The 24,426-nt window shown below is 43.4% G+C and overlaps 1 protein-coding gene across 1 annotated transcript in view; it reads right to left on the bottom strand.

Moving 5' to 3' along the window:
* LOC124554027 (ankyrin repeat and protein kinase domain-containing protein 1-like) overlaps positions 1-13,695 on the bottom strand; it is a 91,871-nt gene extending 78,176 nt beyond the window's left edge. Inside the window, exon 1 of the mRNA XM_047128053.1 lies at positions 13,582-13,695. The gene's annotated coding sequence lies outside the window, so the exon portion shown is untranslated. The remainder of the gene's footprint in view (positions 1-13,581) is intronic.
* Positions 13,696-24,426: the final 10,731 nt, after the last annotated feature.

The raw sequence follows: 24,426 nt of genomic DNA, 5'->3' as shown, positions 1-24,426 counted from the left end.
GACAGCAGTTTCATCTCCCGGAATTTCATATTTCGTTTTTAAAACACACAGAAATCACGAAATCATTACTGAGGAAATGCGCTCTTACATGTAAGTAATCAGGAATATTGCAGAAAAATCTTAACTTGCACGAATGACAATGTCTCAGAACGCGTTGCATATATGAAGAGGAAAAAAAAATTTCTTACTCACCTGTATCCTTTCGTATGACATTTCCGCTCGCTAATTACTTAGCTTCGGCAATGAACAGGTACAAAACGCTCAATTCTCATATTATTCTGCAGACGAACGTATGCTGATTTCGTTGCCAAAGGCTGCTGCGCAAGTCATAAATGCGTGATAGTTTGGAAGATTCCAATATCCGGCTTCACATAGTTGCTTACCATAATAATAATAATTACTAACTAAACCATTTGTGGAAAAATGTACACAAAGTCTCAAGTAACGTCAGTTTCACACTCATGTAATATACGTAAGCAGAGCCGATGTCTTGATATTTAATGATCTTTAAACACTTATTTGCATAAAAGTAACACGTATTTTGAGGGAATATTGACCGAGAAAGTTTTATGGATGTAATCATTCACAGTAACAACTTAACCTAACCATATTTCTACCAAAGGAAAATAGTCTATTATGAACTCACTTTCCAACTGGATGCGTCCTCTGGTGATTCTTTAGTAACACAATCACTAAATCCAAAGCCAAAACCGCTAAATATGTTTAAAATAACGAATTATAGGTGTACATAAACCACTGCTCACCAGTCGACAGGCCACGCCGAAATCCAAAACCTCTCAGTACGTTGTCGTAAAATCGGTGGAGGACCGTTTGGTAACGTTCCAGAAGCTTACTGAATTGGATGTTTCGATAAAGAAGTGAAAATGACGTCACTACCGACACTGACCTACTACACCGATCGGTATGAACGACACAGAATAGACCCATGGCCGCGGTCAGCTGCCTGCATCGAGCGGACGCCAGCTTCCGCCGACAAACAGCTGTTTCGCAGCGCCAACGCGTCTCCTCAAAACTTTCAAGCTTGCAGGGAATGAGCACGACGAGATATTGCAGCCAATACAGAGTCTTAACAGGGAAGCGGGGGGGGGGGGGGGGGGGGGGGGGGGGGGGGGGGGGGGGGGGGGGGGGGGGGGGGGGGGGGGGGGGGGGGGGGGGGGGGGGGGGGGGGGGGGGGTCAGGTCAGATGGTGCACCAGAAGACCAGAAGTACGCTCCGCGGCACACGGCCTGGCGGCTTGCAGATGCACATGCAGATGACGTGTCTGCGGCGGCGTTCATCAAGAGGACGCTAAAACTACGCCCGACCTTCCACGCACATTGGACGTCTGAACCCTCAGCGAGGTTTCAGGCTGCGCCCTCAGCCCTTACCGGCTGGGCGCCCGCCCACGCATTACGGCGCAGATCGGAAAACATCTGGACGCACAGTGTCAGTCCCACGTATACTTCATAGATGTATCTGGTGTCCGTACTTTGGTACAGAAAGATCGACGAGGATTTCCGTTCACCTGAGCGGTCAGAGTGAAAGTTTCGTCATCTCCACCACTGGCTGTGTTGAACACCGGTGGACAAAGTTGGAGAGTCCTGTGCGACAGCCTTCAGACAGGTGTGTGCGTGGCAGAGTAGTGGGGGAGGGCGAAGACGTGCCGTCGTTCCACAGCAGCGTCAGTAAGCAAACACAGCTCCACTGCAAAACTAAGCCCGAGGCCAAAACCCCACAGCAGAATTAAATTAGCGTAAGGAGAGCTCTGTGGTCAGATACTGTCTAGCAACTTAGCAGAAAGCACCGGTAGTAACAAGGAGAGCGTGATAAACCTTTTGCATTTCTTTCATGTTTTCGTCTTCTTTAAAGGCAAAGAGAGAAAATGAAGCGGTAGCCCATCACTGAGGCTATGCGTACCGTAGGTATTTTTGATTTTGAGTTGTTAAAAAACAGAGGAGTTTTTCTTACACCAGTAGGCGGAAGGAAGGATTCGCGCTCAGCTAGTGAACGAGTGAGAAGCACGCCATTTCTAGCGAGTAATTGTAGACCGCCGTTTGGGGTCGCTGTCAATAAGTGAGCAGTATGTATTATTAACGGAAAGGTCTTGTGAGTTGTTATTTCAAATAGTACGATGATTACAAGAACTGAAGCCCACCTGTGTACTTTGGAAAATTACGAAGATCCGACAAGCTCAATGGGAACACGGTCAAGACGGCGAGCTAACGTAGCATTACAAAGAAGGTTAAGCACAAACCTACAGCGGAGGAAGAAACTACCTCCCCCTGCAAAATAATATGAACTAATACGAACTTATTTCCAGGCATAGCTCAGCTTATTGTGCTTGTCATTCATGCCGAAGAATTAATCTCATTAATTCAATACATTTCAAAACGCCGCGCATTTCAACAGTTATTATCATTTATTCCATTTTTTTTTATATTATAAAAGGTTCCTCAGGTGCAACCGACATTTTGCAACCACGTATGTGTTGGTGTAGGTTAGGAACCCAGGTATCGCACCCTGAGGCCATTCTCTCTCGTGCGCCTCCGTTTGGGAGTAAAAGCCGAAAAACAATTTAGCCTGTTTCTCTGCAGTACTCAATTAATACATGCTTTTTCGACTGCTGTCTTAGTGTGTGGATAGCGTGCAAGACTGCCAATCTGAAAGTGGAGAATTAGAAAGCTGTGACGTTCCAGTGATTTTAGTTTTTATTTTTCTGCAGTTATTACCTTCAAACTTAATGTTTTTAAATTTTCTAATCCTTCACCAAGTCATTTTACCATTGTATTAACTTTCACATTTCTTCTCATTGGGCACAAAATCACTGGCGGATTTTCAGTTACCAATCACAAATCAGTTTTTCTCTTGTTTTCTGTTTTGTTTTGCGTTTTCCTCTTGCGTTTGTTTTGTGAGTGCGCGGCATTTAAAATGCCGCAAATTCATCAACCGGCATATGTCATGACGAAAGAATGGAGGAATTTGATGAACAAATGGGAACTTTCGCGACTGCATTACGCTATGTATTGTCTGTCTACATGGACAGATCTGTACTTTCTGAAAATGTCCCCGATTTTATAAATAAATCCAAACTATGGCGATGGGCGAACGAACCGCAGAGGGAACGATCCGGATCGTGAACAGGAGTGCTGTTGTCCAGGAAGGTGACATTTTAAACAGCGAGACTGATTAGGAGTGCTTGGTTCAAAATGGCTTTGAGCACTATGCTACTTAACTTCTGAGGTCATCAGTCGCTTAGAACTTAGAACTAATTACACCTAACAAACCTAAAGACATCACACACATCCATGCCCGATGCAGGATTCGAACCTGCGACTGTAGCGGTCGCTCGGCACCAGACTGTAGCGCCTAGAACCGCACGGCCACTCCGGCTGGCTTAGGAGGGCTTGTATGATGAGGTAAGCCTTTTCATTTTTACTGTCTGTTAATGTTCGGATTTCCTCGTCCACTGTTAACACGAAAAATTTATTCTTTGCAGTGTACTGTCGACGATGTTGACGTTGACAAGGCACATTCATCGACATACATTCCATTAAAATATCAAGCATAGGCAGTTGCCTTCGCTGAAGATCGTACCAGTTACTCATTGAAAAGTGCTCAACAAGGTGATTCTCTTGTTTTCGCAGGAAAGGACACTTGAGGAGGCCGCAGCTCGTGGTCGTGCGGTAGCGTTCTCGCTTCGCGCGCACGGGTTCCCGGGTTCAATTCCCGGCGAGGTCGAGGATTTTCTGTGCCTCGTCCTGACTGGGTGTTGTGTGATGTCCTTAGGTTAGTTAGGTTTAAGCAGTCCTACGTTCTAGGGGACTGATGACCATAGATGTTTAGTCCTATAGTGATCAGAGTCAATTGAACAATTTTTTTTTTTTTTTTTTTTTTTTTGACACTTGAGGAAACTGAAACAGGATGTCAAACAACGGGGATCTAAATTTTATAAGCTGCGTCCAGTTGATACTGAAACATTTGGAAAATTTAAGGGCGCTCGGACGTCCCACAAACAAGTGACAATGCGTACACTGCAACAATGGGAAAGGTTATCGTAGTTCAATACCTACCAGAAAACTTTTTCATTCGTGGGAAGTGGGAATAGAATTTTACAGTAAAACACGGAACACGTCAGAGAAAAGTGACCAAATTCGTTAGTGCAAATGACGTAGCAACACTTGAAGAAACTACAGCAGCTTCAGAACGATTCAGAAAAAAATCAGTGCTGATAATGGTCGGTTACAGTACAAACCTTGTTGTTAATATCGATCAGATGGGTTGCAGTTACGAATCAACGCACCATCGGTCACTGGCGTTTCGCTGATTAAAAACATTTTTGGTGGAAAAGAGAAATTTGGCGAAAGCTACATATTGGTATACAGCGCAATATGCTTTGACATTCGCCGGTGAATTGCTACCACGCGTGTTCTTGTGTATGCAGGAGGTCGGAAATAAAATCGGACCTAGGGTTGCTAATGAAATTGAACGTTTATAGTCAGGATACGGATATGAGGTCGTCAGCTGCTCAAAATCAGGAAAATTTGCGACAGAGCTGTAGATACAATATTTGCAATCTGTAATGAAACCATACGTTAAGGAAAATGATTTCTCGTTACTTGTTGATTCGTGTAGTGGTCAGACGGAAAACGGATTATATGATGAAATATTTGTGAACAATGCTGTAAAAGCCACATGCTCTGAGAAAATTATTCCTCCAAAGTGTCCTCCCTTGTGACCGCACTCTTCTTTTCCTTGCTCAGCAGCAAACGGCCCTCGTGAATGACGTTAGCAGAAGAGTGTCGTACACATTTCTGCCTTCTGATGTCACTTACACAACCTGAAAACGACGTCGTTATCGATAAAACACAGCAGATATCGATAATTCTGAAATTCGACTGTGCTTGTGTTTCTCTAAAGTGATGTCTGCATATCTGTACCGAAAACAGGTATCAAATTTTTTGTGAACTAAGTTACGAAAACATTTCAATTTTTGTGAACTAAGTTAATATACTCCAGAGAACAAGACGGCCTGCATGTCGTACAGACAAATATGCCCGTCGACATGCAGTAGTCTGCGTCGGCAGCTTCCAGTGCATTTAGTCTGGACTGGGAATACGACATGACCCTGCTTCCAGCTGTAGAAACAATTCTGTATGTGTCAGCGACAGCTCTCACGCCGCCCTGTACGACCAAAGGTGTACCACGTGTGGAGCGGCCAGCAACAACATTCTTAGACCCAAACTCCAGAAAGTAAGTTGCTTCTACACAACTGGCCATTAAAATTGCTACACCACGAAGATGACGTGCTACAGACGCGAAATTCAACAGCAGGGCGAGGATGCTGTGATATGCAAATGATTAGCTTGTCAGAGTATTCACACAAGGTTGGCGCCGGTGGCGAAACCTACAACGTGCTGATATGAGGAAAGTTTCCATCCGATTTCTCATACACAAACAGCAGTTGACCGGCGTTGCCTGGTGAAACGTTGTTGTGATGCCTCGTGTAAGGAGGAGAGATGCGTACCGTCACGTTTCCGACTTTGATAAAGGTCGGATTGTAGCCTATCGCCATTGCGGTTTATCGTATCGCGACATTGCTACTCGGGTTGGTCGAGATGCAATGACTGTTAGCAGAATATGGAGTCGGTGAGTTCAGGAGGGTAATACGGAGCTCCGTGCTGGATCCCAACGGCCTCGTATCACTAGCAGTCGAGATGACAGGCATCTTATCCGCACGGCTGTAACGGATCGTGCAGCCACGTCTCGATCCCTGAGTCAACAGATGGGGACGTTTGCAAGACAACAACCTTCGGATCGAACAGTTTGACGACGTTTGCAGCAGCACGGACAATCAGCTCGGAGACCACGGCTGCGGTTACCCTTGACGCTGCATCACAGAGAGGAGCGCCTGCAATGGTGTACGCAACGACAGACCTGGGTGCACCAGTGGCAAAACGTCATTTTTTCTGACGAATCCAGGTTCTGTTTATAGTATCATGATGGTCGCATCCGTGTTTGGCGACATCGCGGTGAACGCACATTGGAAGCGTGTATTCGTCATCGCCATACTGCGTATCACCCGGCGTGATGGTATGAGGTGCCATTGACAGCACTTTGAACAGTGCACGTTACATTTCACATGTGTTACGGCCCGTGGCTCTACCCTTCATTCGATTCCTGCGAAACCGTACATTTCAGCAGGATAATGCACGACCGCATGTTGCAGGTCCTGTACGGTCCTTTGAGGATACAGAAAATGATCGACTGCTGCCGTGGTCAGCACATTCTCCAGATCTCTCACCATTTGAAAACGTCTGGTCAATGGTGGCCGAGTAACTGGCTCGTCACAATACGCCAGTCACTACTCTTGATGAGCTGTGGTATCTTATTGAAGCTGCATGGGCAGTTGTATCTGTAGACGCCATCCAAGCTCTGTTTGACTCAATGCCCAGGCGTATCAAGGCCGTTGTTACGGCCAGAGTTGGTTGTTCTGGTTACTGATTTCTCGGGACCTATGCACCAAAGTTGCTTGAAAATGTAATCACATGTCTGTTCTAATATAATATACTTGTCCAATGAAAACCCGTTTATCATTTTCATTTCTTCATGGTGTAGCAACTTTAATGGCCAGTAGTATATGTGAGCGCTGATGAAGAAGAGATGAGATAATGTTTTCCTAACGGCATACATTTATCAAAATTTTGACAAAGTATTAACGCGTTTAGTCAGTGGCGAGCGTCGGAGAAACATGTACTTTGCACTGATCGCGTAATATACCTTCTCGCCATCCTGTCGTGACACGGGAATATCACTTTGGGTCTTTTCCCGAATTGATTTCACCAGTGCAGTCCGCCTAGAAAGCCTGCGTTCGCTTCGCTTAAGAACCTGGCACCTGTTCAAGCGAGTACGTCGCCCGCCCCCCTCTGGCGGCGCCCCACCCCCCTCACTGCCGGAGGGGCGGCGGGATCCGCGTCCGCAGCCGCACCTGTAGTGGCTCACACCGTGGAGCTGCTTGTGCCGGGCGGAGACTGCCGATCTCTCACTCCTCACAGAGCGGCAGCTGCGGCGTAGAGCGGGTGTCCCTTCCTGCCCAGCACGCAGCACGCTCCGCCGTTTACCCGTAGCTGCTGTGCGACACGACTATTTACCACGGGACACAATGAGCGGTTTGTCGGCAGGGGAAGCTGTCAGGGGGTATGCGGGAGTGGGCGCATTTTGATGCGGAGGGAAAACGCCCATTTCCCCACGCTGGTAAATTGTTTGTACCAATCGATGTTACAAGGGACATTTTCTCCCTGGAGAAAATGCGCGGATTCTCGGTGGCGAAACTGTTCGACCGCAGCTGTCCCCGCACAGACGTCAGTCGGCTGTGTGGAGCGGGACACAGCGGACGATGACGTCATTTTCCTGTTGTTGTGTGCACTTTCCGTTGTGAAACTATATGGCTGCTTGAGGAAAACGGGGAGAAGGAGACCAAAGTTTTCTATGAAGAAATGGCTCCAAAGAACACTCTCTCACTTAAAACTGTTCCCAGTTTTAGAGTGTGGTGATTTCGACAATTACCTAGGAATAGATGAAGAAACACACCAACACTTGCTTTCCTTTCGTACTACAAAGACAGGATGACACAGATGAGAAGATCTGTGGCACATCCTCTGTTAATCCAGTCCCGTCTGGATATCTCACCCCCCTCCCCATCCTCAAATTCTGTAAGTCCCTCCAGATCCTCGAGGGCTATGTACTCCGCCTCGCCTTCTGTATATGCCTCCCATTCCCACGCGGATCTTCTGTGACCTCATTCCTTTCCCCCATCTGCTCCTATTCCTCGAACCTATCTGCATCCTCTACACCTCCCACCGCCTTGATCCCCCTCACCCCCTGGTTGCTCCTCTCCTCTCCTGTCCCCGCCCCCTGCCACGCCTTCACTGTTGTGTCCCCCCTACCCTCCATCTCTACACCCTACTTTCCCAAGGTGGCTTCCATCAACTCCCCCTCCTGGATGATGCCCTCTCTCCCTCCATTTATCCCTCCTACCGACTCTGATTCTCACCCCCCTCCTTTCCTCTGTCCTTTTCCCAGGCTCCCTCTTCCACCCCTTCCATCCTGTTTTCTCCCCACCTAACCACTCTATGCCTCCCCTCTCCCCCCCCCCCCCCCGAATCCTTCTGTATACCCCTCTTCTGCCTTTCCCATGTCACGTCTGCCCAGCACCCGCCCCCTCTGTTATGAGTTCTCGTCCTCCATCAGCTTCTTCCTCCGTCCCCCCACTTGGTTTTTTACTCTCCTTCCCCCCCTTTCCTTTCCCATCATTTGTCCAGGTTCCTCATTCTGCCCTCGGCTGTGGTATGTCATATTTGTGCGAAATTTTTAGTGCAGTGTTCAAGTGAATGTTCAATGTTGTTTCTCTTTCCAAAGTGTTGCGAACAGAAAACATGCTGTGGCTGGGTGTGAATTTTGTATCTCTTGCGAACAGAAACCAGAAGGTCGCCGTGTTTTTTGGTTGTCTGTCTATTATTTTACCTGCCTGCTTATTAGCATCATCAGCCCTCTGTTTTATGTTTTAAGTTCCACGATTTTCCGCCACTTTACTGTTTAAGTCACCGATTTTATCACCTGCTTTTATTATTAACTATCTTCGTCTTTTTAAGACAAATTCTGTTGGCTGAAGAGCGGCGTACTAAGCTGCTGCAAGCCCGCCCCTTCAGGGGGAATCGAAACTCAATAAATAAAATAAAAAAAAGGAAAAAAAGAACTCCAGCACAGCATGAGAAATCAGCTGCAAGATTAGGATACTTAGTTATTGGCAGTACATACCGTCATCTGCAGTAAAGTGTAGCTATTTCACCACCAAGCCTTTCGAAAATTCTGCCAGAAACTTGCGGCGCGTTTTGCAGTGCTTTGAGAAATGAGTGCATGAAGGAAAGTTGTAAATTTAAAAAAAAAAAAGAAAAAACTGGATATCTAATTATTCAAGGCTTGCGGGTCTCTGTAGCTGTGTTTTTCCTTCCTATGTTTCAGTTTCCAAGGTCTCAAGATGGCAAACACATGCACATTAATCCTCCTCCCGAACTACAGGGCCTACTGTAGCATGGTGTTGCTTGTGATGGTAAACGCATATTACGAGTTTTTAATGGTAGTCTTTGGAAGCAACGACCGGATATCTGATGGTGACGTTATTGAAAACACAATATTTTACGACAATCTGAAGTAAAGCAAGTTAAAAGTACCGTGTGAATCTTGTGTTACAGGTCACAAGCTGCCGTATGTTTTCGTAGGAGATGAAGCCTTCGCCGTAAGGCGGGACTTTATCCAGCTCTGTAGTCTGAGGGTACTAAATCGTGAGAGGATCATTTCCAATTATCGCCTGTCCCGTTGCCGAAGAACTGTGGAGAACGTGTTTGCGATTCTATCTTCCATATTCCAGATCTTTCATAAAACGATTCATTTAAATACATCAAATATCGAGAGTGTGGTCCTTGCCTCCTGTGTACTCCGTAACTGCTTAACGCCGGGGATGGAGACAGCTCCACACAGCGCCAGGCACGTTTTAAGCACAGAATGTGCAGGAAGGTGCTTTTGCTGAAGTAGAGGTGCCATGTTGTGAATATTGCCACCCTTTGATGCGGGGAGCAAACTGGACAGTGGATGTGTTGATCTACCTGTTTGCGAAGCTAAAATTTCGTACTTCATATTTCTGATATTGACACTTGCTTATAACGACTATGTGCAGTTTAGCTTTTACACGACATTTCTGAACTCTTCAAAACGGGGCATTTTCAGTGCTTTTTGTCTTGCTGCAGTGTCAGGAAATGTAATGTCAGAGGCTGTCCATGTTTCCGAAACAGTGTCTTACCATCAACAACGGATAAGCCTTATATAATACTATGGTCTAAGAGAAAATTTGCTATACATTTCTGTCAAACATACGTACCAAATATGTGCACAAATGTTTTAATTCTGACGTGATTAAATCCCTTCACGAAAAGTAATAACAGGGAAATCTACCCCTGTTCTTGCCACTATTGCACTGGAAACGACAATTTAAATTGTACCGTCGTTATGGGCTGCACATAAAAATTTACACTGCTCTTTAATCGTGTCATTTTAACCTCAAGCAAAGAAGTTGGTAAGTGGTAGCGTCATAGTCAAAGGATGCTATTAATGCGCAAGCACGACGGCGCCACTTTTCTACACAGCAAGCCGCGCAAAACTAGAGGAGTCTGAAGGATCTCTGATGCGTTACTTTGTCAACACACCACGCTCTTATCAAGCATATTTCAACACGAGAACAGGCAAACAAAGTAAAGCAGCGTTGCACAGTACAAAAAAAAAAAGTGTGGTGTCTGATCGCTTGCCTTCATCAGCAAATCTCAAAAGAGGATACCTGACGTCACAGAACGATAAAAAACAGGATATGAAAGGTTTTATTTTATCAAGCATGCACATTACGATAATTCTCGAGAATTCACCGTCTACTAACGAAATCTTTAACAGATCGCTGGTTCACCACAGCCTTAATTCCATAGGGTTAGACACTGGACTCGCATTCGGAGGGACGACGGTTCAATCCCGCGTCCGGCCATCCTGATTTAGGTTTTCCGTGATTTCCCTAAATCACTCCAGGCAAATGCCGGGATGGTTCCTCTGAAAGGGCACGGCCGACTTCCTTCCCTAATCCGATGAGACCGATGACCACGCTGTCTGGTCTCCTTCCCCAAACCAACCAACCAACCAATTCCATAAAACTGTAAAATTCTGAAATGAACTCGAGCACAGCGTTTCATCGCCACAAATATGTCGGCACGCCGTCACGTGTTCTGCTTCGCGAAGGGATTCCAGGATTTGGAACGGCCATGCACAAAACAAAAAATGGTTGAAATGGCTCTGACCACTATGGGACTTAACTTCTGAGGCCATCAGCCCCCTAGAACTTAGAACTACTCAAACCTAACTAACCTAAGAACATCACACACATCCGTGCCCGAGGTAGGATTCGAACCTGCGACCGATGCCCGAGGCCGGTTTCGAACCTGCGACCGTAGAGGTCGCGCGGTTCGAGACTGTGGCGCCTAGAAACGCTCGGCCACTCGGGCCGGCTGCACAAAACAACTTCCGACGCTTAATTGCTTTACAAGTGAATTAATATCTGACGTCAACCATGTAACCATGTAAGGGACGGTTTGAAATCATTCTTAACGTTTGTTGGAAGTCGCCGAGTGCCCTCTTTCTGAAAACAGGGTGAATACAGTCTCGCCAGTTTGCGCTCCTTTTTAAGGAAAAGCAAGCGTTTCGCGCTGCTAAATGTTTGAGGCGTCATATCTCCTGGCGTGTGTTTGTGTGTGTGTGTGTGTGTGTGTGTGTGTGTGTGTGAGTGAGTGTGTCTTACAACGACATAATTTTGCAGATTCTTTCTATGCGGTATGTGGATACTGTCTGCAAACTGTGCTGCGAATAGAGTCTGTACTAATAAATTAATAAATTAAAACGCTACGTCTGATGCCGAAGCTGAGTGCATTAACAGCGAAAATCTGTTACTTCACGTGTGTGTGCGTGTGTGTGTGTGTGTGTGTGTGTGTGTGTGTGGTGGGGGGAGATTAGAGAAAATTATCACAGGTGTTTGAAATGTCGTCTGGAGTTTGTGGTGAGTCGCTAACTGCCTTCGTTCTGAAATACTGGCTGAATAAAGTCCGCATATTTCAGCGCCGTGCGTTACGTTACCTCGCGACACGCAAAGTTTGCAACTGTGGTACATTAAAAAAAATTGGTTCAAATGGTTCTGAGCGCTATGGGCCTTAACATCTGTGGTCATCAGTCCCATAGAACTTAGAACTACTTAAACCTAACTAACCTAAGGACATCACAAACATCCATACCCGTGACAGGATTCGAACCTGCGACCGTAGTGTGGTACATTCCTAACTGTGTGAAACCCGTAATGTCATATTATACATCTTAACGAGATCATTACGACAACATTTTAGATGTTTAAAGTCGGCCAAAGTAAGCGAAATATTGAAAATTAAATTTCTGTCAGCCCTGCAAGCCACTAGAGAGGCAACGTGCAATCGCCTTCGGGTTGCGGGCAGGCGGTCCAGTATCACAGACCACGACGGCTGCTGGAATGAGTGGCGGAAGACGCCGCGTCGCACTAAGACCCACTCAGTCCCAAGTGCTGACTGTTTGATGGTTTCCGCATACTTGCGTTCTACGAACATTGGTTATTTCATTGCAGTGACGTAATCAGGACGTAATTAATGACTGTGGTACGAAAATTTTGTGGAATCGACAGTGGCACATCGAAACACAGCCCGACTGAATCTGGCGCTATTGTCCGTTCGTTCCACGTCATTTCCGCTCAAGTTATCAGCTGGTAAGTGAATGTAACAAGGCGATAAATAACGAGTGATAAGTAATTAAACACTCGGCACGCTAATTTAAGACACTATTCGCCATCCCATTGTTCTCAGTTGTGCGACTGGATTCGTGATTTCCCGTCAGGAAGGTCGCAGTTCGTAGTAATAGACGGCGATTGAATTGATGTGAGGTGTTCCCCAGAGAATCATCCTGGGACATCTGCTGTTCCTGATCTATATAAATGACCTGGGTGACAATCTGAGCAGTTCTCTTAGGTTGTTCGCAGATGATGCTGTAATTCACCGTCTAGTAAGGTCATCCGAAGACCAGTATCAGTTGCAAAGCGATTTAGAAAAGACTGCTGTATGGTGTGGTAGGTGGCAGTTCACGCTAAATAAGGAAAAGTGTGAGGTGATCCACACGAGTTCCAAATGAAATCCGTTGGAATTCGATTACTCGATAAATAGTACAATTCTGAAGGCTGTCAATTCAACAAAGTACCTGGGTGTTAAAATTACGAACAACTTCAGTTGGAAAGACCACATAGATAATATTGTGGGGAAGGCGAGCCAAAGGTTGCGTTTCATTGGCAGGACACTTAGAAGCTGCAACAAGTCCACTAAAGAGTCAGCTCAGAATATTGCTGCGCGGTGTGGGATCCTTACCAGGTGCGATTGACGGAGGACATCGAAAGGGTGCAAAAAAGGGCAGCTCGTTTTGTATTATCACGTAATAGGGGAGAGTGTGGCAGATATGATACGCGAGTGGAGATGGAAGTCATTAAAGCAAAGACGTTTTTCGTCGCGGCGAGATCTATTTACGATATTTCAGTCACCAACTTTCTCTTCCGAATGCGAAAATATTTTGTTGAGCCCAACCTACATAGGTAGGAATGATCATCAAAATAATATAAGAGAAATCAGAGCTCGAACAGAAAGGTTCCGGTGTTCGTTTTTCCCGCGCGCTGTTCGGGAGTGGAATGGTAGAGAGATAGTATGATTGTGGTTCGATGAACCCTCTGCCAAGCACTCAGTGAATTGCAGAGTAATCATGTAGATGTAGGTGTAGATGTACCGATCCTAATTTTTTGAAGTGAGACAACGTGTTAGACAGGAGCAGTTCCTTGACGTTGCTCCGTCGCGAGTTATACGACGAACCACACAAAAGCGAGCAGAACAACATCCGCAGCTTTCAAGTAATCCAGTAAAGGCCGGCTGCCCGCCTCACCTTTCTCTGCTATTCTCGCCGAAAGGCAGGACTGCGTCGCACGCTGCTAAAAGCCTGGCTGCTGCGTCACAACTGCGCCGGCGCCCTGCTGCACAACTGAGCGCCACCTCGCCAGCGACAGAACTGACGGCGCCGCGGCTCTGACGTCATACGACTCCCCGCCCCCCCCCCCCCCCCCCCCGCCGTGTCTCTGCCGACAACAACGACCGCTGCAAGCGTGACCTTCGCGCTGCAGTTTTTCGAAGAAGCGAGAATACGCAACGCCTTCTGCGACAGAATGCTGCATTCCGAATAAACAATTCCGTCCTCCGCTTGCCTGTACGCCCGCTCAACCTTGTTCAGTAACGACACAACTGAGATCGTAATCGCGTATTTCAAGACCTGAGGCCCTACTTTGCAATTTAACGCAAAATATGCTTTGCACAGTCTACTTTTCTTTTTGCTCAGTACAGAAATTATCTACGCAGCTCCATATGTGTAAATCCCATACGATCGTCAAGCCTCCAACGAATCTTAGGTTAGGAACGTACCCTCAAACACTTAAGGTGCACTTCCAGCTTCTGTTTTCCATACTTATTTTGATTTCACTCTTACAGAGAAGCTGATAGGTCGGAAGTACGTAACGTAATTAATTCGTTGAGCTTCAATCTTTCTGTCTGTTCCCTTGTGCTGCGCCAAGTACGATGACCGGAACGGTTATTTTGTGGCAGCAATGTCTGCAGTATGCGTCATTCTTGCACTGCTTACTTATAAAACTTTGTAATAAGAGGGCGTTATCTGTGCTCTGATTGGCTGAGGCAGAACACACTGTGCAGTCGGTATATTCGGTTTTATATCATCGGCGCTTTGGTGCCCCATTTATTTACTCTGTATTGAAACATGGGTCCAAAGAAAAAAGTCCACCAAACACTCAAGTTACCTGCGCGATTACCTACAACACAAGAACGCAACAATATCGGTATACCAACACGTCATCCCTGCAAGCTGCAACTGCTTTAGGGTCCAATACGACGCTTAATTTCTGCCGCTTCAGTCTGAATAGAGTAAGGTCAACACTGTGGGTCACCACACGATACTGTTGACACCATACTAGTTTTGTTTAGTCCTGTATGAAAGTTGTCGTTCAACAAAAGCTTCGATAATAAAGTTTCTCGCGAACTGACCACTGGACTGACGTAAGGGGTCGTGCGTTCTCTCCCAGCAGCTCCTCTTCTATTCAGAAATCCGTGGCTCGCCGTGAGATCCGAAATGTGAAATAATTTTGGTGAAGGTCACGGTTAAAGCAGGCTGAGACGTGGTAACTGGGTGTCTCTATAGGCCCCCTGGCTCAGCAGCTGTTGTGGCTGAGCACCTGAAGGATAAATTGGAAAATATTTCGAGTAGATTTCCCCACCACGTTATAGTTCTGCGTGGAGATTTTAATTTGTCGGATGTAGACTGGGAGACTCAAACGTTCATAACGGGTGGCAGGGACAAAGAATCCAGTGAAATTTTTTGAAGTGCTTTATCTGAAAACTACCTTGAGCAGTTAAAAAGGGAACTGACTCGTGGTGATAACATATTAATGACTGGGTGTTGTGTGCCGTCGTTCGGTTAGTTAGGTTTAAGTAGTTCTAGGGGACTGATGACCATAGATGTTAAGTCCCATAGTGCTCAGAGCCATTTGATAACATATTAGACCTTCTGGTGACAAATAGACCCAAACCATTTGAAACAGTTAACGCAGAACAGGGAATCAGCGATCATAAAGCGGTTACTGCATCGATGATTTCAGCCGTAAATAGAAATATTAAAAAAGGTAGGAAGATTCTTCTGCTTAGCAAATGGGACAAAAAGCAGATTTCAGAGTACCTGACGGCTCAACACAAAAGTTTTGTCTGAGGTACAGATAGTGTTGAGGATCAGAGGACAAAGTTCAAAACCATCGTAGAATATGCGTTAGATGAGTATGCGCCAAGCAAGATTGTAAGAGATGGGAAAGAGCCACCGTGGTACAACAACCGAGTTAGAAAACTGCTGCGGAAGCAAAGGGAACTTCACAGCAAACATAAACATAGTCAAAGCCTTGCAGACAAACAAAAATAACGCGAACCGAAATGTAGTGTGAGGAGGGCTATGCGAGAGGCGTTCAATGAATTCGAAAGTAAAGTTCTACGTAGTGACTTGGCAGAAAATTCTAAGAAATTTTGGTCTTATGTCAAAGCGGTAGGTGGATCAAAACAAAACGTCCAGACACTCTGTGACCAAAATGGTTCTGAGACAGAGGATGACAGACTAACGGCCGAAATACTAAATGTCTTTTTCCAAAGCTGTTTCACAGAGGAAGACTGCACTGTCCTTCCTTCTCTAGATTGTCGCACAGATGACAAAATGGTAGATATCGAAATAGACGACAGAGGGATAGAGAAACAATTAAAATCGCTCAAAAGAGGAAAGGCCGCTGGACCTGATGGGATACCAGTTCGATTTTACACAGAGTTCGCGAAGGAACTTGCCCCTCTTCTTGCAGCAGTGTACCGTAGGTCTACAAGTGCGTAACGTTCCAAAGGATTGGAAAAGGGCACAGGTCATCCCCGTTTTCAAGAAGGGACGTCGAACAGATGTGCAGAACTATAGACCTATATCGCTAACATCGATCAGTTGTAGAATTTTGAAACAGGTATTATGTTCGAGTATAATGACTTTTCTGGAGACTATAAATCTACTCTGTAGGAATCAGCATGGGTTTAGAAAAAGACGGTCATATGAAACCCAGCTCGCGCTATTCGTCCACGAGACTCAGAGGGCCATAGACACGGGTTCACAGGTAGATGCCGTGTTTCTTGACTTCCGCAAGGCGTTCCATACAGTTCCCCACAGTCGTTTAATGAACAAAGTAAGAGCATATGGACTATCAGACCAATTGTGTGATTGGATTGAAGAGTTTCTAGATAACAGAACGCAACATGTCATTCTCAATGGAGAGAAGTCTTCCGAAGTAAGAGTGATTTCAGGTGTGCCGCAGGGGAGTGTCGTAGGACCGTTGCTATTCACAAAATACGTAAATGACCTTGTGGATAACATCGGAAGTTTACTGAGGCTTTTTGAGGATGATGCTGTGGTATATCGAGTGGTTGTAACAATGGAAAATTGTGCTGAAATGCAGGAGGATCTGCAGAGAATTGACGCATGGTGCAGGGAATGGCAATTGAATCTCAGTGTAGACAAGTGTAATGTGCTGCGAATACACAGAAAGAAAGATGCCTTATAATTTAGCTACAATATAGCAGGTCAGCAACTGGAACCAGTTAATTCCATAAATTATCTGGAAGTACACATTAGGAGTGATTTAAAGTGGAATGATCATATAAAGTTGATCGTCGGTAAAGCAAATACCAGACTGAGATTCATTGGAAGAATCCTAAGGAAATGCAGTCCGAAAACAAAGAAAGTAGGTTACAGTACACTTGTTCGCCCGCTGCTTGAATACTGCTCAGCAGTGTGGGATCCGTACCAGATAGGGTTTATAGAAGAGGTAGAGAAGATCCAACGGAGAGCAGCGCGCTTCGTTACAGGATCATTTAGTAATCGTGAAAGCGTTACGGAGATGATAGATAAACTCCAGTGGAAGACTCTGCAGGAGAGGCGCTCAGTACCTCGGTACGGGCTTTTGTTGAAGTATCGAGAACATACCTTCACCAAAGAGTCAAGCAGTATATTGCTCCCTCCTTCATGTATCTCGCGAAGAGACCATGAGGATAAAATCAGAGAGATTAGAGCCCACACTGAGGCATACCGACAATCCTTCTTTCCACGAACAATACGTGACTGGAATAGAAGGGAGAACCGATAGAGGTACTCAAGGTACCCTCCGCCACACACTGTCAGGTGACTTGCGGAGTATGGATGTAGCTGTAGATGTAGATGTGTAAGAATGTGGCTGTATCTATTATGCCATGTCCAAACAGGAAGCACCTAGCATTTTTCTTTGCATTTCCGATTATTATTCACTATCGTTGTTGATTTGAGTATTTACCTTTGCTGGTACGTTCTCAGTCCACGATAAACTGCGACAAATGTAATAGAACTGAAATGAACATTTGATCAAAAGAAATTAAAGGCACCTCCCTCATTCTCATTTCAAGTAAACAGAATTTTCGCTTATTAATCTCGAATCCCACAGAAAAAAATTAAAAAATTATTTTTAAGACAGCTAAAAAAAAAAAAAAAGGAATTCCAAAGATGATACTAATTCTCTCTCAGTCGCATTAGAGAGTAACCATCCACCGATACAGTTCGCATGTTTTACGTCTATCTAGGCGCCAATGATCACTTGCGTTTTTTTATGTAACGAAGTAAAAATAGGAAATAATTAATTTGCATAGGCGATATATATATATATATATATATATATATATATATATATATATATATAGTACTAATTCTCATAACAGGAAAAGACAAAGGCAAACTGCTATTTGAAATAGATAAATAAAGGTCGATTCACACTTAACGGAAGTCTCCGTCACGTCCGTCACGTCAAAACATTCTTCCCTGTGTTTCTAATGGCTGTGTTCACACTCGACGTCAGCGTCCCGGAACGTCTCCGTCACGTCAACGTCACACATTCTTTCGGAGAATGTTTCCCGTCATGACGGTGAGTTGACGTGATGTAAATCTCTGATTTTCGAAGGACTGCTTCCATGTTTTTACTCGGTCCCTGTTTATATATTTTGGAAAGAGTGAGATTAGGTAGATGTGGTTCGAAAACTTTGCTTGTACCTAACATGTAAGAATCAATTTTTTATAGTTCCGAGTTTCTCTTTGTTATTTATTCTAATTACAAGTAAGTACCGGTGTTTTCTATTGTGTTTATTATATTGTTTAGATAATGAAGTTCGACGAGTAATTGATTGAATTAGTTCGTTCTCATTCAGAGCTATATAATATGACTGATAGGAGATATAGTGATTCCGTTTGGAAAGAAACACGGTGGAAGGAAATTGGAGAAGAGGTAGGGCGTCCAGGTAAATCAAACGCAATTTAATTTTACTTTCTACTAAGGATTGTTAAGTAGTACATAGTTAGTATGTGCGAAAGTTTTCGCTACAACGATGAATATTTGAGTGGAGTACCGTGTGCAGCGTTCCACGGTAAAAACATTATATACTGTACAAGGTGGTTTTTAAAACTTACAAACTCCAGCAACGTAAATACACTGGTGTTGACCGAATTTATGTTGTATTGACGTGCACCTAGCATTTCAGGATCTTTAAATTATCTACTGCACGTGGATGCAGCACATTATTCGGATTGTTAATAACAAATTTCATAAGTGAATATATATATATATTGTGAGGCTACAGTGAAGATCCCTAGCTCTTTAAATAAGTGTCTGCAGGATGATCTTGGATGAGCTCCAGCTATTATTCTGATTACGCGCATTTGTGCAATGAACACTCTTTTACTCAATGATGAGTTACCCCAGAATATGTTGCCATATGAAAGCAGAGAATGAAAATAGGCATGGTAAGCTAATTTACTGAGATGTATATCGCCAAAATTTGCAATGACCCTAATAGCATAAGTAGCTAAACTTTTCAGCAGATCTTCAGTGTGTTTTTTCCAGTTCAACCACTCATCGATATATACACCTAGAAAATTTGAATATTCCACCTTAGCTACCGATTTCTGATCGAAGTCTATATTTATTAATGGTGTCATTCCATTTATTGTGTGGAACTGTATATACTGTATTTTGTCAAAGTTCAATGAGAGCGCAGTTGCAGAGAACGACTTAATGATTTTCTGAAAAACATTGTTTGCAATTTCATCAGTTAATTCTTGTCTATTTGGAGGGATAGCTATACTTGTATCGTCAGCAAAAAGTACCAGCCTTGCATCTTCGTGAATATAGAATAGCATGTCATTAATATATATTAAGAACAGCAAAGGATGTACAGGTGAGTAACCACACTAAATGAGGAGGAATGTTTGAATAAGAGTAGAAACTACGCATGCAATGGCTATTGGCAACTATAAATGTTAGGATGAGAGAACAACTAATTGATTTTTCGAGGCACTCTAATGAGAAGACAATGGTTGAACACTGTATGTCACAGGAATGTAGCAGTATGAATGAGGATGCATGAATGTATGATGAGCGTGAATGATTTAATATTTAGGTTAAATGAAGGAGGTAAGTCATATATAGAAATGAGTAATGATGCTAGGTGATGAATTTGAGGATGATATTATTGGTGGTTATGGAGTGTAAGTGCCAGGTGGCACCACATTATTATTATGTTGATGTTTGATGAGGATTATATTTTGATGTCTAAGAATATTTTCCGTTATTAATGAATAATGAAGCATATGAGGAATGAATGAATGAGTATGTTGTTGAAGTGATGAGCTACGATGAGAAGGTAAATAAGCTGACTACATTCTTAAGGTTTTTGTGAGAAATATTTGTTATGAAAGAGTAAAATGTCAACAGTTGGTGATTAAAAAAAAATAAAAAAGATACACGTATCTAGAGTATTATTTGCGAATCATTTTAGTGCCTCTGAGGATGAATGAGTGTAAGAAGGAATAAAAATAAGCATGAAGACAATAAATACAATAAGTGCAGCCATTCAAATGAGATGTGAATGATTACATATGGCTTTTGCTTTGCCTTTGTTTTAGACTTTCAGTACCTAATAACTGTGAATGTAATTAAAATGTGAAATAGTAAGCTGTACCTTACTTATCACAGTATTAAAAACATGTATTGGCACACATTTCTGCAGTAAATACACCTACTTACACCAAAATAAATGTTAATTCTTTTCAAAACTGGCATTATTCATCCACTGGAGTATATAGAGATGCCACTGAAATAATCATAGTCTGTAATGGATAACGATGAAACTAGTGCTTTTCCAATATTGCGTATGTAAATATTGCGCTGGATCAAGTTTGTTAAAAAACATGGTTACGATATGAAAACAATACTGCTGCATCTACTGATGTTTTAGCAGTAACTAGCCCTCCAACAGCTGGACTCTTTAGAACTCCATGGCTCGAAAATTTATGATCATGATCTCTACCCATTACATCTCCTTTCAGCCTTCAAAACAATATCAAGTACTGCTTTTCAGCCCTTATGAAAGAAATTACAAATCTGCACCCAAATACATTGATATTCCTGTCAAGGGGAATAGTTTTATGTGGCCACTTGTGCAGATTGAGAACATTCAGAAAACTTGGAATTTTTCCCTTGTAATTTTTATTCCCAATGCAAAAACTGCAACCTGTTGCCCTATTTAATGTTCACAACATAACACTAGATATTATTTACATCAGCGCATTTATTTGAACAAATTTGTTAAATAAGTGTTCCATTTATTTATAAATAAAACAACAGCTTTACAGGACTCTTTAATAAATTTCTTTATTGTTGAGTTATATCAGTCCCAAGCTACTATGGTACTAAATGGTTGAATACATTTACGGAAAAGTGACATCAGCTTCAGACACCCCTTTCCTCCAAACTTTATCTTTAGATACTCACAGCTGAGCACTTCAAGTGATCTGGTACTAGGAAAATGTTTCAGAATAATTTAGACACACTGTAGACATAGCCGATCACTTAGTGTCAGATATAGTGGAGTTACAGGCATTCTTTTTTTTTTACAAACAAAAAGAGGAATTGTTTGAGAATATCTTTTGAACACATAAGAAAATACACATTTTAATTACTCCCATGGGAGTCTACCAATAGGGGAATTGAAAAAAATGATATAGCTGAACCACCTTGTCCAGTTAGCTCCTGCAACACAAGGGTCCCATTTGCTGTTTCAGTTTGTGCATAAACATTTTCTTTGATATAGTTGTGATGAATACATGTTGCCATCACTATCGTGTCCACATTCTCTGGCATTGAATAAATTCTCCTAAAAAAATTCTAAATTTCTGGGATAATTGCCCAAACGCATTTTCTGAGACTTGGCGAGCTCTGGATAGCCTGGTGTTAAAAGCACTCATGGCAATATCACCACGCGCTTGACTTTTTGGATATGGCCTTAATAAATAACCTTTTAGTGGGAAGGCTTCATCATCAACAATCACATGTGGCACTACAACATCAGTACCAGGAAGTCTCTTATCTCCTGGCACTTGCCATTTGCCAAGTTCCAAGGCTTTCCCCAACTTTTAATGGGCAAATATGCCCACATCACTATTTTTACCATAAGACCCAATGTCTACGTTTATAAACTTATAGTTGGCATCAACTAGTGCAAGAAGAACTATGGAAAATGTTTGCTTATAGTTATAAAACTGGGATCCACTGTTTGGAGGAGCCACAATCTGAATGTGTTTCCCATCAATTGCACCGATACAATTGGGAAAGTTCCATAGAGCCCAAAACTGTTCAGCTATTCGTTGCCAGTCTTCTTCTGTTGGAGTTGGCATTACTTCAGGTAACATTGAATCAATTATTGCCTGGCATACTTCCTTAACAATGTTATGGACAGTTGAGTGCCCAAGTCGGTAACTGAACGATAATGTGAGAAGGGAATCACCTGTCGCCAAGTACCTGAAAAACATTAAATTAGTCATGAATAAAGAGCCATATGGAAAACTTATCTAGCATAATTTACAATGCAGTAAGAAATGCTGAGTGTTTAAAGCCACCCACAAATAATACACATTCACAAACATAAATAGTGCACAGAGCAAAGAACTGTTACATTAAGTGGCTAAAGTGTGTTATTGGAACACCCTTCTACCCCTCCACCCCACCCGAAATCTAGGTTGCAGTGCTAGCTATTACGAAAAAGATATTAATATACACTGGAAAACAGTACTATGTTATTTATTTCATATTCTTAACAGTTAACACTGAGAGAAAACAATAAACATATTGTTGAATGTGCTCTACATGGCTTTTCAGATACGGTAACACAGAGAAAATCAGGGATTAAAGCCAGTGCAGCTTGCAGAAGTTTACGCTTCAGTCATAATATAATTTTACGACAAACAGAAGATAAAACAAGAATCGACAAAGTCAAAAAACATAAATGTTTAAACTGAGCATACCTTAAGCACACCATCAGCTTCTGTCGTGGTGATATTGGACACCTAAATCTTGAATTTTTCTTCGTAATCCTCGTCTGTATCTTGCTTAAAAGGCAAAAAAAAATGTTGTTTAGACATTCTAAAATATCTGAAGAAGGACGATTCCTCCTCTTCCAGCTCCTTGTAAAGTGTACGAAACTCTCCTCCGCATTCTCGGCCTTTTAACATATTCCTGACCCACACTCTTTTTGGTCGCCGTTCTTCTTCCTCTTCATCAAGGGCAACTGCAATCATTGCAAGTTGCTTCAGATTAAATTTTGGCATTTTATGAAGATCCGAAACTATGCCGATGATAAACCAATAGACTACAAAAGCACCTCTGGCGAGTGTATTATGGACCATCACACGACGTTGTGCCGACGTTGACGTGCCGTCTAGCGTGAATGCTCAGAAATTTCTCTGACCGTCGACGGTCCAAAACGTGACGGTGACGTTCCGTTAAGTGTGAATCCTCCTTAAGCAGACTAAAATTATATCTCTGACTTAACTGTCAAGTTTGTTTGCTTGGAGTTGGAAAGATTTACCTGACAAAGAAAAGAAGGTATGAAGGTCGAGGGCATATTTTGTTGCACTGTATTTGCTATCACTGTATTTGCCTAAGTATTCAGCATTTTAACCGTAAATAAACGGGAGACGGAACCATTCGTGAGTGGTAACGAAAATTAAGTTTATTATCTGTGCAAGTCAGAGATAAATAGAGGGCCAACTCCGGTTTAAAGAACATTAGATCACAAGTTGTAATCGGAGTTTTACATAAGGAACCACGTTTCAATGACGCCATAAGCGAACTAAGGATCGATAAGACGTGAATTAGAAGTTAATGAATAGCAACACTGATAGCTCACCATACGCTAGGTATTTACGTGTTACATAAATCTGACATATAAATTTTTCAGCATTATTTTGCAGGAAGAATGAAGCAATGGTGTAGTGGTTTTTCGCACTTCAGTCTGTACAGAATATACTTCTAGATATAATTTTAGGATTCAAACACTGACATGCAACCTATTAACGATAGCTGGGTCATTGTCAACGTATACGTCAGTCACATGCGAAATTGCGTAGGTTGCATGTGCGTACACAATGGAACTGTGCCAGGAAGGAGTAATATGGGTCCGATAAACGCAAGCATATACTCACTGTGTATGAATGTAACTGTTGATTGCCAACGGGGAGATTCCCGATATTAACGTAGACAGTGTTTGTACTGACATTAAAGTCAGTACATTAATTGTAAGCACAGTGTGGTCAAAAAATGGTTCAAATGGCTCTGAGCACTATGGGACTTAACATCTATGATCATCAGTCCCCTAGAACTTGGAACTACTTAAACCTAACTAAGGACATCACACAACACCCAGTCACCACGAGGCAGAGAAAATCCTTAACCCCGCCGGGAATCGAACCTGGGAACCCGGGCGTGGGAAGCGAGAACGCTACCGCACTACCACGAGCTGCGGACCAGTGTGGTCAGAAAGTACCAAAGTGCTAATACATTCTGTGAATTAAATTTAACTGAAAGGGCACAGAAGTACTTGGCACTCCGTCTTCAGGCCACAAGTGGCTCATCGGGACCATCCGACCGCCGTGTCATCCTCAGATAAGGATATGGATAGGAGGGGCGTGTGGTCAGCACACCGCTCTCCCGGTCGTTATGAAGGTTTTCTTTGACCGGCGCCGCTACTATTCGGTCGAGTAGCTCCTCAGTTGGCATCACAAGGCTGAGTGCACTCCGAAAAA

Source organism: Schistocerca americana, chromosome 11 (genome assembly GCF_021461395.2).
Source record: "Schistocerca americana isolate TAMUIC-IGC-003095 chromosome 11, iqSchAmer2.1, whole genome shotgun sequence".
Taxonomy (NCBI): domain Eukaryota; kingdom Metazoa; phylum Arthropoda; class Insecta; order Orthoptera; family Acrididae; genus Schistocerca; species Schistocerca americana.
The sequence above is the reverse complement of the archived record's forward strand: the minus strand, read 5'-3'. Positions and strand labels throughout refer to the sequence as shown.